Source organism: Corvus cornix, chromosome 2 (genome assembly GCF_000738735.6).
Source record: "Corvus cornix cornix isolate S_Up_H32 chromosome 2, ASM73873v5, whole genome shotgun sequence".
Lineage (NCBI taxonomy): Eukaryota > Metazoa > Chordata > Aves > Passeriformes > Corvidae > Corvus > Corvus cornix.
The window spans coordinates 95,497,638-95,507,461 of NC_046333.1; the positions used below are offsets into that span (position 1 = coordinate 95,497,638).

The 9,824-nt window shown below is 38.5% G+C and overlaps 1 long non-coding RNA gene across 1 annotated transcript; it reads right to left on the bottom strand.

The window, feature by feature from the left end:
* Positions 1 to 417: 417 nt before the first annotated feature.
* On the bottom strand, positions 418 to 4,892 carry LOC104685795. Its single transcript, XR_751192.3, has 3 exons — positions 4,686 to 4,892; positions 2,889 to 3,004; positions 418 to 758 (listed from the first exon to the last, which is right to left on the bottom strand). It is a non-coding gene; the product is annotated as an uncharacterized LOC104685795 (long non-coding RNA).
* Positions 4,893 to 9,824: the final 4,932 nt, after the last annotated feature.

The window sequence follows — 9,824 nt, forward strand, 5'->3', positions numbered from 1 at the left end:
ATATGTGATCTTATACTTGCAGAATAAAATCATGAAGAAAATACCTTGGGTAGTTTGTGCTTACAGCACATTAAGCTGTAACAACTTTAATTAGTCTTTACAACATTAATCTTTACAACTTTTTATTTAAGATTTTTTTATCTTTGTTTCTGTGCAAGATGTAACAATTTATAATTAGCTAGTATTCATTATTATTTGGAAAAGGTGGGGGAGAAAAGAAGCTGTGGACTTGTAATTGATAAAACACTTGTCTAACCAGCAATGAAGTTACAATGACTATTTCGAGAAGACTTCAATTTTGCAGTAATGCTTACTTACTTCACAGATTACTCTTCTCTGCCTCATATCGACAGGCCAAGAGAAAGGACATAGGACACAGTCAAGATACAACTTCAAGAATAAGGGAGTAGAGAAGTCTTGTCTATTTTTCTGTGATATCCCTTTAAGTGGGGCATTTACTTCCCATGTAAGTAAAATAAACCCAACTGCAAATTTTCAAAGTGTGCAGCAGAGTCTCTCTTGACAGGAAACTTGAGGGAGGAGGTGATAAATTGTGGCAGGTAAAAAAAATGTTAGTTTTGGCTGCAGTGTTCTTAGTAATTACTTGAACAAGAACATCCTGACTTTTGTTTCCCCCCTATCTCCTACCTGCTAAAATGTATGTGACATCTGTCAGAATTCTGCCAATCAGCTGACATGGTTAGACATCATTCTGTCTCTGCTTGAGAAAAGTCTTCTTCCACATGCCCCATGAAATCCTGAAAAGGAATTGTTTGATGACAAAAAGACAAAACTTGGTAACTCATTAAGGGGTCATATAGAAAGAAGTTGATTCATTTTTACAGCATTTAAACTTGTGCTTTCATTCAGAATGCAAATTACCCCTTAAGCTATTTTCTTCGATTCACGGTTTTCTGGGTTTTACTTTTGGTGTTTGTTTTGGTTAGTGTTTGTTTGTCTGTAACAGTTTTGTTTGCTTTTTAAAATAACTGCAGTACAAAGAGCCCTCCGGAATAATGATGAGTGCTGTAATTCTGGCAGTTTTTAAGGGAATGAACTAAATTTTAGTCCTTATTTTTGTAACCATGTAGGTGGCTTTTCTCCTCAGATGGACACATCTGATAAGGGGTCTGACTGCAGCATCATAATGAATTTTGATTTTTCACGTCTCTCAGACCTGTTCTAAAGTCTTGCTGGTCACTAAAGGGACCTGAGGGTGCACTTAGACATCTTCCTGAAGGAGTTTGCTCTGGAGCCAGGACCAAAATCTTAAAAAGCTATGGTGGGTTTTTTTTATTTTTTTATTTTTTTTTTATTTTCGTTCCCCCCTGCTAACGGACTGGGGAACCTTGATCTTTCCAGATTTTATTCTCTAGAGCTGACAAACTTCCTTACCTCAAGCTCATTGCAAATATTGCACATCCAGTGAACACAAAAAGCACCACTTGACCAATCAGGAATAAGCAATATAGTCTACTTGGTCATGGGTAAATATTTCACAGAAAGATCTGTGTGAACAAAGATATGAAAAGGCCGTTGTTTAAATAGTTTCCAACGAGATCTGAAAAGACATCAAGAGCATTTCTATCACTGAAGAGACTGAACTGGCTCTGTTCAATCATTGGTTAAAGTCTGGTTTTGTTTGTGCCTTGATACTTGTTTTAGTAATGCTCTGTCTCTGTGAATATATTTGGCATCCTGCAGAAAGCAGCTTAAATTGTGTGCAGAGAGGTGCAGTCCAAGACTCCTGATGGAGCACTTAAGGATTGAAGAGATTTGCATTCTGAATAAGATGATCCTCATTTCCGTATATAAACTAATATCATGGTACACTTGGCTGCTGCATAGATTACCAGTGTTGGTTGGGGTGGGTTGTTTGTTGGGTTTTTTTTTTTTCCTTTGTTTTGATGGGTCCAGTGGTAGAATAAAATATTTTGGTAGCTGAATGGATAACTATATTTAAACTACCAAATACAAAGCCCCACAATTCTGAAGTAAAACTCTTCCACTGATTAGAAAAACTGGTACTTAAGCAAACATTGCACTGTTTAATGCAAGAATAGAAATGTGGTAGTTCTTCGCTAACCTCAGTGTGGAGCCCTGTTAAGTAGAAGGTGGGGTGTAGTTGCCTGACACTCCTGTCATGGTTTAGGAATGGTATTCCCCAATTTAGTGCTCCCACCAAAACCACACTGCTGCTCTTTCCCCCCACTTTTCCCCTCCCCTTCCCTGCTTTGGGATGGAGAGAAGAATTGGAAGCCCAAAGGCAAAGATCATTGGCTGAGATAAGAACAGCTTACTGGAAACAGCAATGATATAAGAAAATAAATGGTAACAGCAACAATACTAATGACGGAGGGTGCAAGAAAAGAATCAACTCACATGGAAAACACAACCAATAACAGACAATACTGGACAGCTCCCTGTGCCACAGAAGGAGCCCCTTCTCCCTGGAAGAGAGTCTTTTTCCTATGCCCAGGCAGTGATGTGAGGTGGTACAGAATAATCTCCATATCCTGGCCATGTCCCTCCTGGATACTGGAAAAAAATTAACCCTGTCCTGGCCAGAACCAGGACACCTGCCCATAGAAAATATGCTATAATGAAGTTGTTGCAGAAAACTGCCCAAGTCTTACACCAGATTTAAGAGCAGCTACATTCTGCCTTCCTTTTTCTGTGTTGTCTTTGATGCAGAAACTGCAGAAGCTGCTTTGGACCCTTTCCAGACAGTTATTGAAATCAGCCTTCAGTAACTGTATTGGCCTTTACTGTGTACCAAGGTCACTGAGCTGCATGAGCACACAGCCCTGTTAAAAACAGGATTTGAGGATTTTAGAAGGTGTCTTTATACAGTTTGAATAAATAAGGCATATAAAAGCATGCCATACCTGTAAGTATTTACTACTTTTGTCCTGATCTTCTGCCTCTTTTTCTCTCCAGTTGTGGTCCTGCTGGTCAGTTTTGATAGCAGCAGCAGCTCTCCAACATTTATCATGTCAAAGCTCTGAAAAGAAGGGAGGTATTGGCTGCTGGCATTGATAATTAGAAATACAAGTACATATCTTTTTAGCAGGGTTGTGTTTTGTATTTCTACACAAAGGAGGTGGTAGTTTTTGATAAAGTTGCTTGGTATTTTCCTGGTGAAGTATTGTTCTCAGCAGAAACAAAATCAGCATGTCAAAAATTGACTCCTTTCTGTATAATGCTTCAAGATAGTTATGTTTGAACTAAGCTTTTTCAACTTTTTGAGTAAAGTGGAATTTTAAAAGGACATACAGGTGCCAAGGTTGCTTTTACTCTACCCACCACAGCATTCCTTCCACCATAGTATGAGGTCTGGATTCAAGCTTATCCCTTGCCTGCATCAGAACCAGGTGAGTGTTAAGACACCAAGATATGATTTGGTTTGGGGTGGATCTCTTATTTCTTCTCTTGAAGCATTCTGCTTCATGCTCACACTGATACAGACATTCAGTAATTCAGCCTAGGTGAAGGTAGGAAGGCAGAGGTAGAATTAATTTTTTCATGGCTGTCTTTGCTTCCTGTTTTAGGGGTAGATCTTGGATGTCTAGAGCAATAGTGTCAGGATAGTTTTGTGAATCTCAGGTACCTGTAGAAAAGGCACTTCTTGCAGAGTCCTTTAGACTGATGGAGATATGGCTTCAATTTACTTACATTAGGATATATAATGGAGAAGGACAACATTTTAGAGAAAAGAGCTTGTAACTAAGGTGAGCTTCTTTAAAAAATGTAGTATCATAGTAAATGCCTGGAGGAGGACTTGGGAACCTGCAACCTATGGAGAACATATGACCTATACTTCATTTGTTATGACAAAAGGTTTAATATTTATTTTTTCACTTGGCTTTTTTTTTTTCTTCATACTATTATTGACTATTGTTAAAGTTAGAATAGCTGGCCAAAGAAGCTTCAAAGCTGTAGTTCCTTCTGCAAGGGTAAAGATATATAACCTTTATTGTAGGATTTCTGTGAACTCTATGGGATTTTGTGTGGTCTGTTTTATTCCCAGACATCCCCAGAGATGACCCCTGCCTTTCTCACAGTATCTTTTCATTAGGGGAACTTTTCCAAATGTACATAACTGGCTGAGTACCTTCAGCATTAATAGGCTTATTAACCACTAATTCAGCACAACAATTTTAAATGCAGCTGCTGCAGAAGTGGACAGTGAGGAAGTACAAAAACAGTGCCTGAAGACAGAAGAATAAATAACAGTGTAGTGATAATTGCCTCCTGTAGGTACTGCAATGTGGTAATCATCAGAAGCCTATTCACTGTGTCTGCCTTTCCCTCTCTCCATGATGAGTTTCCTTCATCCCCCCATGCTAGCCTGAAACCTTTTAGAGAAGTTCTCTGGATTATGGCTGAAATGCTAGGAGCAATTAGATAAAACATCGCTGTCAATTTCTACAGAGAGAAATACATTTATTACCTTAGTTGAATTCAGGCCAAACTAAGCTTCTTCCCTATAAAAGTTGTTGGATGAACGGATAAACAGTTGGGTAAAGTAATTTTACTTTATCTACCTTCAGACAGGACAAAAGGTAACAAACTGAAATGATTAAGGAATTGGAAATCTGTCACTCCAACACTGGCTTGTTTAATCATGGTCAAATACCTCACCCTCTGCATAAACTGCTGAGCACTCGCTTCTTGTGTCTTACCTTGTCAGGCTGAGGAGCCCTCCCAGAGAAAGGTCACACTTTTAGCTGATGGTAGGTTGTTGCTGGCATGAGTCAGGGCAGGATGAAATCCTAATGCATGTATCTTCCGATGTCAGCTGGAATTCTCTGTAGGTGTGCAAGGAGTGGGAGATCAGCACTTCCAAATTAATCCAAAGTGCACTGTGGCGTATTGGCCGCTTGGATTTGATAAGTGACACACCTTGTGTGTGAAGCCCGGGATCTGACTAAAGATTAGTGATGGCTTGCAACAATTCTGCTTTAAGAGTTGTATAAGGGTTATACAACTCAATATATATTGTGAGCAAAAACAAGAAATCAGAAATCAAAGTTTTGAAATTGAGTGAATCATAGGAATTAGGGCAAGCTCAAGTGACTAAGCAAAGCTATTGAATTTGATACTCCATCAAGATGTAAGAGTGTATTTGGTGTGATTGTGACTCAGCACCTGCTGGTGAGTCATTCCTCATCACTGGGACCTCAGTGCTGTTGGTTTTCTGGCTGAAAAAGAAAAGACGAGTGGGAAGAGATTTAAACCTACAGAGAAAGTTTAAACTTCATGGATACAAAAGAGAGGGGGAAGTTGTACCCCCAGTTAGATTATTTTTCTTGAAAGACTTTATTTTTAACTTTTGAATATGTTACTTTCAGTGGAGTGAGATTAATTTTCCCAGCATTACTCATAGTGGACGCTTTTCATATTTTATTTCGCAGAAAATTCATTTGTGATTACATAAAACTATCAAACCTTTACAGAATCACAGAATGATTTAAGGCAATGCAGTTGGCTTTGTCCATGGCTCTTTTACACAGATGAGTTTAAAATACTTCATACCAATAACTCAGTTGTGAGAAGACCATAATAGTGGAGAAGAACTGAAATCTGTAAGTACAAACAGGAGAATAAACAAGTCTGAGAATATACAATATTTAATGAACTATGTATGTGTAGTTTAAACTGCAGAACAAAGTCTTGTCAGCAGTTACAATGTTCTGAGAAGGTGAGGGTTTGAGGGAAAATGAGGTGAAAAACAGTGAAATCCTCACCTCAGCTCTGATAGTCTGTGTGTTCCTCATATCACAAGTCAGTAATGGAATAAAAGTGTAAGAGTTCTATCACCTGTATCCAGCCAGACCGAGGGTGTCCCCCTTCAGCCATAGTGATGGTCAGGATGACACTGTTAATCTTTTTGTGAAGCTTCAAACTTGGCTATTAATAGAGATGGGTTTGTCTGGGGGGATGATTGGGTGTATTGGTGTGTTAACCTGTTGTACCTGATATGGAGATCAGGAGGGAAAATCCTTTCTCCTTTCCTGTTCTACTTGCCAAGTCTGGCAGAGACCATGGGGGAGCTGTAGTTTGTGTTGTAATGTACAGCCTGGGCAGCTGCTTGAGAGCATCTGGGGATCCCAATTAAAAATTTCTTTGCACCCCTGCTGGGCCAAGGCATTGGCAGTGCTATTGATTTTTTTTTCTTTTTCCTGTGTCAAATTGAAGCTGTGTCTTTGGCATTTTTATTGCAAGTCATAGTATATTCTGATCCATTCCTACCCATGGCTATGGTACTGGCTGTATGTATAGATTATAAAGAATTTACAGATGCAGCATAAATTCAAAAAAGTTGCAAAATCTGGGGTGTTATTCTAAATGCAGTTTTGTAAGCCGTTTTCTGCAGGTGATGATGCCATGATGATTTTTTGCCTTTTCTTTTATACCCCTTTTATATACCTTTTTATAACTTTTGTATTCTTAGTGTTTTTTAGCTTATATTCTTAGACTTGTTTGTCAGGCTAGGAGACTAAACATCTTAGAAGCTTCGTAGTTAGGGATCAGTGTGCCCCAGACCCCAAGGTCCTCTCCAGAACACATTTTGTAAACTAAGATAGAACCATCCAGGGGAAGGTTCCTTGGGGAGGGGGGCTCACTTGAGCCTCTCACTGGGGAATCTTTGATAGATATGCTAATTAGTAAGACCTATAATGATATACCTGATCTATTGTGGGTGTGCATTGCAGTGTGTATTGGGGTGCATTCAACCTGGACGTGGTGCACCTAAGGATCCTTAAAATAAATACCAAGGTAAAATCCCTTTTTCCCTTCTAACCGTGTTTGATTCTTGATTTTAAGACCAGAAAAAGGCATCAGTGATGTGCTGCAAAATACCTGCAATGTCAGATTTCACTGTTCTTTTTAAATCAAAGAATGTGATAAAATCACTTAATGTGGCAAAGACGCTGTCATATGTGCTCATTACTTGTTTTGATCTCCAGACTCTTAAGTTTGGTTTTCAGATGTAAGCACCTCCATGGGACTTGTGAATCTCTGATGGGCATGTGGTTTTTTATATTAGGTACAAAAGCACATGAGTGTCCCCACTGGAAACTTTGACTGTCTGGCAATGTTACATTAAGGAACATAAAAGAAGATGATTAGGGACAGACAAGGTCTATGAAATACATCTGGAGGATTTAATAAACGAGGACAGTAATTTTTAAAGAATACATAATTCTTTCCTTACACATACTCTTTCAGCACTATGGGGAATTATCACTGGTATTTGATTCATGTTTAGAAGTAATAATATTTCTTATGCTTGTGCTTTTATTGCATATAGTTGGTGCTTTTCCAGATTGTTAGGTAATTATGTTTAAGTGGTGACTGAGCTAATATGGAGCCTGGCTTAGAGTCTGTAGAAATGGATATATGGCAAAGGCCGTAAGACCTGATTCAAAAAGATCTTTTACTTCAGAAAGTCCATAATTAGTTTTATGCAAATTATAGAGGAACATATCTTGGTAAAGCAGGAAGAAACAAAGGAAAGTCCTAAGTTAATACTTCCTTTCATTCTTATTTTGTTACAGCACACAAGTCTGGTGATGTCCCTGGCATAAGAACATATGTGTGCTAGCGTGAGCCCATCTCTACTACATCCTCACAACATGCTGGTGCCATGCTTTTGGATGAGATCAAGCAATGTAGGCCTGGAGATTCTACTTCAAAATGTCATCTAATGATTTAGAATTTTAGAGCTGTTGAAAGTAACTGTCAATTTCTGTACTTGCAGTGAAAAACAAGTGGCTAAGTAATGATTTACTAGGTTCCTTAATTTTTTTTCCCCCTCAAAATTATAATAACAAAGCAGTTTAATTTCATACACTATGGGGTATTGAGTATCTTGAGTATTTTACAAAAAATGAACAGAGAGAACAGTTCTGGTTCTCATCAGTTTTTGGGATTACAGGTTTTGTAATTTTTTTCCACATTAGAACAAGACTGGAGTGTTTTGATGATACTGCACAACAAAATTGCACAGAAGTTGCCCATTTTCAATTTTGAAAGGCCAAGATTTTAATTTCAGCTGCTTTGGCTAGAAACTAATTCCACGATGTCTTGGATATCTTCTAGGTGAAAACTTTAACCTCTTTCACTGGAAATGTTCTAATTAGTGCTTGTTCCAGCTTCAGAGTCTTTTAAAACCAGAACAAAGCAGCAAACTGCTAGCAAATCTGAGCCAACAAAGCTGAAGGGTGCAAAGGATTAGACTGAAGGACCCTAAGAAGCAGGGGTGTAGTCAGAGTTTAGGCCAGATCTAGCTTAGTCTAGAAATTCTGTTGGTTTGAACAAGGTATTTGTCAGTTCTTGTCAGTTGCTTGTCTAGGAACATCCCAAAAACATTGGGGCATTATTGCTGGAAATTTCTCAATATATCCCTATTCTGCATGTCTCCACTTTTGATGTGTTTCTGTTGAGTTGAAGCCAATCTGAAAACACTTCCTTGGCTGGTTTGCTTAATTGGATTTTATTCAGATTTTAATGGGAGGGAACCTTTTTCACTATTAGATACAAAACATTAGGAAATGTGAACGAGGCACTGAGTTTTCTGGTCAAGTAATGGTTTTGTTCTTCCAAAGGGCACCAGCCTCAAAGGTAACCTTGTCAGTATCTTTCTTCGCCTCTGCTTGCAAAATAATGTCTGCTACTTAGTAAGGAGTCCTTGTTCCTTTTGGGAGGCAGACATTAGGAAAAAAAGGGAAGGCATATTTACCCCCTTCACTTCATACTTCCAAGCAAATGCTTATAATTTTATTAGTGTGGGCTTTTAACTACTTTCCACATGAAAGACAAGGGAAGAGTAGGGGTGATATTTGATAAATGCACAATTTGGGATTTTTGTCTACACTCTCCTGGTTTGCTGTCTTCATCTCTATGCTGCAGATTGTAAGACTAGGATGGAAGATGAGAAGTGCTATTTAGACTGCAGACATTTCAGTTTGAAAATCTTTTCCCTGTCTAGGCAGGAGTAGATATGCTGGATTTTTAGGATTTTTTTAAAGGATTAAGAATACTTTTCACTGGGAAAAGACCATATAGGTGTTACAACCCCCTTTCCACTGTTCACCAGGTGAATCAGAGTCCAGTTATGCACTTCTGTACATGCCTGAATTAGTGGTATTTGGGGGCTCTAAGAATAACAGTGATGTAAATGATATGCTGTGAATGAGTTTTCCTATGGTGTTATGCAGTTTTTCCTGGAGGAGATCTCGCAACTTTATGGTTTCTGTGGTGTCATCTATTACATTACTGCAGCAATAAATGGATGCAGAAGACAAGTGTCTGTTACTTGTCTCTGTTCTGTATTTAAGGCATTAGGCCACCACTGCCCTCCTTGCTTCTGGGAAGAGTTGAAAATATGGTAAAGGTGGAAGCTATTGCCATCAAACATAATAGAGTTCGGTTACGTGAAGATCTTTGAAATTTTATTTTCCTGTGTTCTTTGCTAGTAAAGAAACACTGGAAACCTTTTCTTTGCTCTTGAAATGTTAGTGTTTGTAGTTGCTCCTTTATAATCTATATGTAGCCAGACAGTGACGCTTTTACTGTTATTAGTCACTGAAAGAAAGGATTCAAAAGATTCACGGAAGCCTTTTGTACACCTGACTTTGAAGAGTACATGTTTATGTCAGCAGTTAAGTCTGTGCATATAGTCAAATAACCCCACTTTTCATTGATTCTTGCTCCCTTCCATCCCATACAGTTTGCAGTCAGCATAATGAATTGGGGTTTTTTGCATGGAAATTGAATCCCCTTTATTGTTCACATGCACTGAATTTAGTGTGGCA